Source organism: Chlorocebus sabaeus, chromosome 8 (genome assembly GCF_047675955.1).
Source record: "Chlorocebus sabaeus isolate Y175 chromosome 8, mChlSab1.0.hap1, whole genome shotgun sequence".
Lineage (NCBI taxonomy): Eukaryota > Metazoa > Chordata > Mammalia > Primates > Cercopithecidae > Chlorocebus > Chlorocebus sabaeus.
Window position 1 is genome coordinate 78840392 of NC_132911.1, and position 9199 is coordinate 78849590.

The 9199-nt window shown below is 34.8% G+C and overlaps 1 protein-coding gene across 3 annotated transcripts in view; it reads left to right on the top strand.

The window, feature by feature from the left end:
* Positions 1-8979, top strand: part of PI15 (peptidase inhibitor 15) — a 44621-nt gene extending 35642 nt beyond the window's left edge. For 2 of the 3 annotated variants that reach the window (XR_005241054.2, XR_012093713.1), the window contains exons 7-10: positions 3085-3125; positions 4215-4296; positions 4904-4962; positions 6331-8979. The gene's annotated coding sequence lies outside the window, so the exon portion shown is untranslated. The remainder of the gene's footprint in view (positions 1-3084; positions 3126-4214; positions 4297-4903; positions 4963-6330) is intronic. The other variant, XR_012093712.1, reaches the window with a different exon arrangement.
* Positions 8980-9199: the final 220 nt, after the last annotated feature.

The following is a 9199-nucleotide window of genomic DNA, read 5'->3' on the forward strand; positions in this document are numbered from 1 at the left end:
AGTTGAGAGAATTATTACCTGAATACACTAATGGGTGTTCTTCAGACACAAGGAAGATGATACTAGAAGAAAAAAGTAAACTATAAGAATAAATAAATAATGCCAGAAAGGTGAATACGAAGGGAATATGAATGAGTGTTAACTGTTTAAAATGAGAACAATAATGATGTCTTACGGGGTTTACAATAATATATATGACAACAATAATACAAAGTGGGGAGGAAAATAGAGTGTCTTGCATTGATTAGGAAATGGTAGCTGTATTAATTTAAGTAATAAGTTAAGAAACCATATAATCTCTAGAACAATTATTGAAGGAATAATAGAAGAATGTAAAAATAAAAATCTAATAGAGCAGGAAAATGAGAAAAATGGATTACTCAAAAGAAATCAAAAAGAAAGAATTAGGAAACAAAGATGAGACACAGAGAACCAACGGCTGGATTTTACAATTCAACTTGTATATCAGTAATTACATTAAAAAGTTATTTTAAAAAGTTATTTTATCTTGATTTTATGGAAAAATATAAAAATTATAAAGTTTTAGGCAACAAACCATATATTTTCAATGTAAAGATATGGCAGAACTAAAAGAAAAAATGTAGAATTCAACAATCATCAGGGGAGGTTGGAGCACTTGTCTCAATAATTGACAGAATCAGCAGTCAAAAAAATTCAAGAGAGACCTAGAAGATCGGACCCACCTATATGACTTATTTGTACATATAGAAGACTTTATCCAACAACTGCTTAACAATGTTCTATATGTGTGTCAATGGATCACTTATCAAATTGGACCCTATAATAGGCCAGAAAGCAAGACTAAGCAAATTTCAAAAGATTGCAATCACACAGATTCTGTATTCTTTATATATATATAATATATATATGAACAGCTTATTATGTATTTTATTACCAAAATACATTTATTCCAGAAATTTGAAAAAATTTGAAACCAATAAATCCAAAACCAATTTGAAGTTGGTTTGCCATCCAGAAGTCAATTAATATAATTCTAATCATTATCACAATAAAGACAAAAATTCATATATCATTTAAATAGAAGTAGAAAAATCATTTGATAAAATTAATGAACTATCATAAAACAATAACAAAAACCTCTCATTGTTGGAAAAGTAACCCTCCTTAATGTGATAAAAGATATTAACAAATGTCTTACTGCTACCATCACATTTAATCTGGTTAAATATTGAACAATTTTTTATGGAAGCCAAGAATGAAACAACTAATGTATTATCATCACTTTTATTCAACTTTGTACTGAAGTCTTATCCAGTGTAACATGGCAAAGAAAAAAATATATATATATAAAGAAAGGAAAGGGAATATTTGAGTTGCACTATTAATGCAAGACATGATTGTGCACATATAAAATCTAGAAGAATATACAAATAATTAGAATTAATAAGTATGTTTGACAAGGTCATTGAATATGCAAATGTAAGTTTTACTTTCTGCTTATCAGCAACAAAAGCTAAACATTAAATTAAAAAATATTTATAATAATGCCAAAATACCAAATACTTAGTTATAAATTTAATAAAATATGTGTAAGACTTTTACTCTGAAATTTTAAAAATCAATTGAAATGTATAAATCATTTTTAAGCATTGAAAAGCCCAGTATTTTTAAGATGCCAGTACCCTCCTAGTTGATCTGTAAATTCAATGTAGTCCCTACTAAAGTTACTGTGTGTGTGTGTGTGTGTGTGTGTGTATGTAAATTGACCAACTGAATATGAAATTTACAGGAAAATGCAAAGACCTAGAATAGCCAAAAGTCTTGAACTGAACTAACAAAATTGAAAGTACTTTACCAGATCTCAGGATTAATTTTACAATTAGAGTAGGTAAGTCAGTGTAGTATTGGCATAAGAATACTCAAATTCAAATAGAGTGACCAGAAACAAACTCATATGTATATGTGTGTTTGTGTGTGTGTGTCTGTGTTTCCTGATTTATGACATAAGCACTACTGCAATTCACTGGGGAAAGGTTGATATTTTCTATAAATTCTTTCTTATAATTTGACTATCCATTTGAAAACAAACAAACCAATAATATTAAGCTTTACCTCACACCATACACAAAAATTAATTTGATTTACAGAACTGTAAGCAAAAATTAAGCATCAAGTTTCTGGAAGAAAACCTAAGAAAATATCTTCATAACTTTGGGATAGGCAAACACTCCTTAAACAGGACACAATAAACATTTACTCAAAAAACAGAATTATTTATTAATATAAATGAATTTTATTAAAATTAAGACCTTTGCCTATTAAAAGATGGCATCAAGAGAATAAAAAGGTAAAGCATAAACCAGGAGAAATAACTTATAGTGCACTTCCTAAAAGGTATTTATATCCAGAATTGTTGAATAAATCAAAAAGAAAAATATATTCGAATTTTAAAAAATCTGACAAAACATTTAAACTTTTATCTTCCAAGATTTAATTGGTTTTTACTCAAAATTGCTTGGTTATTATTTACAGTATCTTATTCTATTTATATTTTTATAGGCTTCTTTTAATTTTTTGAATAAATGAAATGTAGTTATTTTATAGTCTGCATTTGCTAATTCTAATATCTGCATTAGTTGCAGGTTTGTTTTAGTTGTGATTTTTTACATAAAGCCCTCTCTTGCCTACACACAAACAACACACACACACACACACACACACACACACACACACACACACCAGAAACTTTACCTGTAGATTATTTGAGGCCTGGGCTGAAGCTGAGTTTCTCTAAGAGGGCTTTGCTTCAGTTACCACTTTAAATTAAGTTCCTGGATTCAAATTTTTCAGACTGCCAAGATAGAGTGGATTCAGACTGAAACGTTGGTCATGTAAGGGCTAGCTTGTGGTTATAAAGTCTCAAGGACGATTTTATTATCTTACCACTTACTGCCAAGATCAAGTCAACTGAGATTTTCTGCTGTTCATTTCTGTGTGCTGGGTTTATTTCTCATCTGCTCTTATACTGCTGGGGTCCAGATTTACCTGAAGTCTCCTATGAGAATATTCAGTTGCTTCCCCTTTTATTAAATTGTTTTTCAGATTCCTTCATTTTTTATCAATCCAGTGATGCGCTAAAGCAAGTAAGTATTTTATACAGAATTTTAATGATTTTAAGTATGAGGGTTTCTGAAGATATTTATTTTATTACTTGGCTAGAAGCAAGGTTGCATCTTTGCACTAACTTTAAATCTAAATAGGGTTTGGATGAATAGTTGTGTTAGAGTATGTTCTTAACCAATACTAAATTTCTTCACCTGATAACTAGTGAACTAATGAAATTTGATAAATGTTGAATAATGACATTGCCCTTAGTTAAATATTGAATAATTAGTTGAAAATACTGCATAGAGATGTAATAAAACTCAAGTGAATGTAGTTGGAGTAAATAAAATTAAGGAATCTTGTCTTAGGTGAATTCTCCATAGGTTGCTATGTTTACTCATAATTACATGAGGAGAAATGATCTAGTTTTGGATCTAACATTTGACACTAAATCATCAAATACTTTTGCATTAATGTTTTTGATTCTCCCTTGAAGGTAGGAGTTTTGCTATAGATAATTTAATTTTTGATGTACTCTTAAAAATTTTTAAGACTTTTTTTACAGTTTTTTCATTCTTCCAAATCAGAATAAAGGTTTCATTTTTGCTATTTTAATTTTGTAAACAAAAGTATTAAACCACTGGAGTTTTCCCACCTTCTCCATTGAAAGATTGGTAGGTTATTTTCCTACTTAAATTATTCTCTTTTAGAGATTTTATCAAATTTATAACAGTCTTGTCAAACAGAGATTCCCTTCCTCAAGTTTAAAAGAGTCTTTGTTTCAGTAGTTCCAGTTTTCATTGATACATGGTTGATAAAGACTCCAATATATATTTTAAATATAACAATGAAAGTGCATTTGCTTTTACGTACAGCTAAAATACCTCTGGCACCTACCATGTATAACAAACACACACACAAAACTTGGTTTTAGTTTTCTTAGATAACTTTTTTGATTCTAGAATTTTGTGCAAGTAGGAATAGTTTTCTATTTCACAATTTTAGATGCTGAAGTTAACTAAATTCCAATACGAATTTAAAAATAGAAATAATATGTGATTTAAGTACAATGCAGTAAAATGTAAATGGGTATAGGTTTTTGAATAAATGCTATTTTGTTACTCCAGAAGGCGAACTGGATGTTCAGATTTGAGCAAAGGGCAGACTGAAAGTTGGGGAACATTAAATAGAAGTCAAATAATATGCAAGGTAACATTTTTATAACAACAAACATAAGCTAATGTTAACTTTTGCTTTGTCAACTAGGTTCACTTTTTCTTTAGAATACTTTTGTTGTTGTTTTGTCACAAGATGGAGTTTGTCTACTGGTTATCTAATGTTTACAAGTAGTTACAGAAAGTGGCCTAATTTGAGATTTGCCTTGCAAGCCCCGGATTTTAATCATTCAGCAGAAACTTGGATAGAAGAAGTGATTTGAGAAACAAAGTAAGGAGAGAACACAAAATACCTTTATTGCTATCGTTTCGTGTTATAAAACATTAACTTATTTTTTAAAATTGAATTAAATCTTCAGTACACTTCCACTTAAGGCTTTCACATAAACAAAAAGGAAAAAAATAATTTCAAAGGAATTTTCATGGAATCCTGAGAGAACTTTAGAAAAAAATAAATATTTCTGGTAAAAAAAATATGTTACCAAGACATTGTTATTGCTATGGGAAGAAGAGCCTATGAAACTAGAACAGTAATACACACTTGATTCAATACGAGCAATAAGTAGGAAAGGCTGTCTTTTCTGTTCTAATTTGTAGTGTTTTGTCTTTTTCACCCATATTTGCTAAATGGGAAACAACAGGGCACTTCTGGGCATGGACTATGAATGGACAAATTCCACACTGATATTTCCCCCAAAATGTAAGTATGCTCATTAGTAAGACCATGTTAGCCCCTGGAAGGGATCCTCTTGAGTCAAGCTCAGCTGAGTTTAGAAACCGGCCATGCCTACAATTGGTTTCGGTCCTTATTTTTTAATGTGATTATTCTTGCATGTGAAGCCAAAGGAATCCAGAATTAGTTGACAGGCTTTTTACTTAAAATGATTGTCTTTAAAGCAATTTCCCCAGTTAATTTGTTTTGCTGCCATCAGTTAAACTGAGGTTAAAAGAAGAAATATCTCTAATAAACTACTGCCAATCAAGCACAATTATCCACTGCTATGGCAGCAATTCTAGACCATAAAAGAACTTCCAATGCTTCTTGAAATCAAAATATGAGAGGATGAAATTATTTTCCATTCAGTCATTATTATCTTCTTTGGATAAAAAGTTTCAATTTCACCAGATTCCTCAGATTTGTTTCTTTTTAGTATTTTGTTCAAAAGTTGACCCCCACCCCACCCAGATGGTTTCATTTCCCAGAACAAATAAGCATTCCCACTAACCACGGCCGGCAGTTGGGCTGGTTCTTGGGCAGAGGTCTCAGTGCCTGCTTGTACACAATAATTTTTCAAAAGGTAGGAAACCAATTTCTGGCTTAGAGAGAACTTAGGGAAAGGAAAACAAACAAACAAACAATCAAAAAACTAAACAAAGCTTACCTTCTCTTTGACCTATTTATAACATATCTGTGCATTCAGCATATAAGTCCATTAATACTTTGAGCTCTTAATAAACAAGGGAAGCCCACCCAGCTTCACTGCACATATGCTTATGGGCTCACCTGATTTTAATATAACTGGCCCCCTTTCTGTACTCTCTCCACCACATTGAATGGAAAACTGGATGACTTCTTCACTCTAAAGTTCCACTAGCTCTTTGTGTCTTTTAAGGAGTCATTTACTTTATTGAAACAGTGATTGGAAAAGTGTTTCAGTGCCTGAAAGATTTGCTCTGTTTCAGAGTTTAAACAAGAGGTGGAGGCTTTGCTAAGGCACTGAGGGGAGTATGGCTGTAATAAACCCATTCTCTCGTTCTCATTTGGGGTCGGCCTCAGTGTTGGCACAGTCTTTCTAAGGAGCATGTGAGTTTTTCACACACTACAGATAACACCCTTGTCTTCATATTCTGTCTTTTTGCACACATGAGTATATCAGGGACATTTTTATGGAGGCTTCTGCAGTCTCAGCTCATACCAATACAAAAAAAAAAAAAACAAAAAAACCTTCTTTGGGTGTTGTGGAAGAATAAGAGAGTCAGCGATGTTTTTCCAGTGGAGTCTGCCACTCTGACCTTCTTCGTAACAGGTGGGAAAAGTTTTCTTTTATACTTTGCCCTTCTTCCACAGAGGTTCAACACCACTGGCAGGACAAGGTGATGAAAGAATGAACTGAAGGTTTCTGGAAAGTGAGTTTGTGCGAGTGAAGACAAAGGAATATGAGCCATTGTGATGTCCTGGCAATCTCTCATGCTTGGGTCTTTTGCTGTTCTATGTTCCCAATATTTTGGCATCGATTCATTCAGGAATGTCTAATTGGCAGAACATGTTGTATACACGGATTGTTTTGGTTTATTTTTGGCTACAGTATTTAGGATACTTACTTCTCCTCCTGTTTGTAAAAATTCAGCTTGAAGAAAGACAATCAATGAGGCTTGTCTGAGGACTTGGCCACAGAGAATCTCATATTCTAGACCAGTTTCTGCCACATGGTGGGCTGCAAAGTAGGCCTGTGGATTGGACAGCCTCTTTTTTGTTGCTCTATAATACCAACTACTCTTTCAGTCTTTAAGTCCCATAACTCTCAGATAGTGTCACTTAAGACTTAGGCTAACACTAAAGGTCTGGGGCCTTCTACTTAAGCAAGAAGACAACAAGACAACTTAGATCAGTGCTAGGTGAACTTCCATAGCACTACATGATATAGTTTGGATCCGTGTCCCCGTCAAATCTCCATCAAATTGTAATCCCCAGTGTTGGTGGTGGGGCCTGGCAAGAGGTGATTGACTCATGGGAGCAGATTTCTCATGAATACTTTAGGATTCTCCCTCTTGGTACTGTCCCTGTGATACTGAGTTCTCATGAGATCTGTTCGTATAAAAGTGTGTGGCACCTTCCCCTTCTCTCTCTCCTGCTTCTGTTCCTGCCACCTAAGAAGCCTGACCCCCCTTCACCTTCTGCCATGATTGTAAATTTCCTTAGGCCTCCCTGGAAGCCAAGCAGATGCCAGCACCATGCTTCCTGCACAGCCTGCAGAACTGTGAGCCAATTAAACCTCTTCTCTTTATAAATTACCCTGTTTCAGGTAATTCTTTATGGCAATGTGAGAATGGACTAATGCACAACTGGTGTCAAATTTTCCTCTAATTTGGTCTTGAGGTCTCTCTCTCCGGAGAGTGACTATAATTCTAGCCCTGACCTGATGGCTTCAGGGGAGGTGGTTGTGGATGTTTACAGAATGCCTTTCATGGGATGCTTCTTTATCCTGGTGGATGACCTAATACCTAAGTGTCTAACCTCTGATCAGGTGTTTCTCTTACAGAAAACTTGTTTATACTACCAGGTGCCCTTGAAGCTCTTGGCTGGCCTGTGTTCGGTTTATTTCAACAAAGATAGCCACTCTCTAGGAGGGCCCTGAGCAGGAGAAGAGTTGTGCTCGGGTGTGCCCAACAGGTGAGATGCAAAGAAGGCCACACAACAAAACACATGAAATAACACAAGTGCCGTATTACTTAACAGATTCAGAGAGAAGATGGCAGCACACTTTGCAGGGCCAACGTGAAGGGGAGAACAGGGACACTCGGCTCAACCAGCAAGTGAGAAGCAAGTGAGAGAGACAGAAGGACTGTGGTGCAAAGCCTTCACTGGGGTCCAGGGCATTACCCAAGCAGATTACCTGCAGGGAGTTCTAATTAGTTGTCTTACAGCAAACAGGAGCAAGTTTTGTGAATCACTGTGACCTGTCTGAATAGTCCATGCAAGGTGTGGGGATCAGTGGGGTGAGTCAAGAGAATTGTATCCATCTGTCCTTAGGGAGGTGGTTTTACTGGGAGGTGGTTGTCTAAGGCAGATATCTGGATGGAGCCTATTGAAAATTGGGAGGAGTTGAAGAACTGGAAACTGTGTTCAAAAGTGACTAAGCTCTACTTTTGTTATGAGAAAGTACAACTCTTATTCAAAATTACAAGAATTCATTCCAACCAGTCACTCTAGGACCTTGGTATTCTAGCCCTCCAGTACTTGAGTTTGCCTTTTCTGCTGGCTTTTCCTTTTTGTCCTTAGGTCTCCATTCACCAGGCTCCTAATTGGTTCTTCTACTCCTTCTACTGAATGAAGTTCCACCTCTGAACTCCAGTCATCTTGTGACTTTGTATACGTTATCATGGAAAATCTCCTGTGAAACTACACATGTACAGTTCAACTTGAAACTTTAAGGTTGATTGACTGCATTTTTTTGGCTCAAGCCACCACTGCTGAATAAATGAAATTCTAGGTACCAGAATGTGAAATGCCTAACAGTTCCTGTGTACGCATGTGTTTTTCTCTTTTAATTGATATCCTGACTTTAGACCAACTTCAGACTTGCATCTATTGGACAAATAACCCTGATGCTCTCATTTTCTTTATCCTCAGTCCTGGAGAGGGGTGAGGAAGGGAGGAGAGTAGGTAGGAGAGAGGCTTTTGTGAACTTTTAGCCTACCCCCTCCTAAACCCTTCTGCTGCATCCCAGTACTGTCCAAGCAAGCTTCATACTGGCTTTCTAAAACCTCCAGAACATAGAAGAGGCGAAATAGCATAATGGTATTCACTCTGGAGTCAAAGGTCTTGATTGACTCTGACTCTGAAACTTTGAAAATTATTTATTCTCATTCTGTGCAAAAAGGTTCTTAGTAAAAATCCTGCTGATAAAACTGTTGCAAGCCTGGAAGAACTGTCTTCTCTTTCATCTTGAACAACCCACTAAAACACATTTTTAATCTTTTCATTGTAAATATTTCATTTCTATTTAGTGATCTCAGATTTTCCATATTCTGATCAAAATTATCAAATTCTTCAATGGCAGGCAATTCCACACTCCTGTATCATATATTTAGATATTTTTAAAATTATTATGTATTCCTATAATAATAATGGTAACTATTATTCTAACTTTTTATTCTGCTTTGTACAATGCCTGACAGGTAGGTATTCAATGACTACCGATTAACTGATTATATAT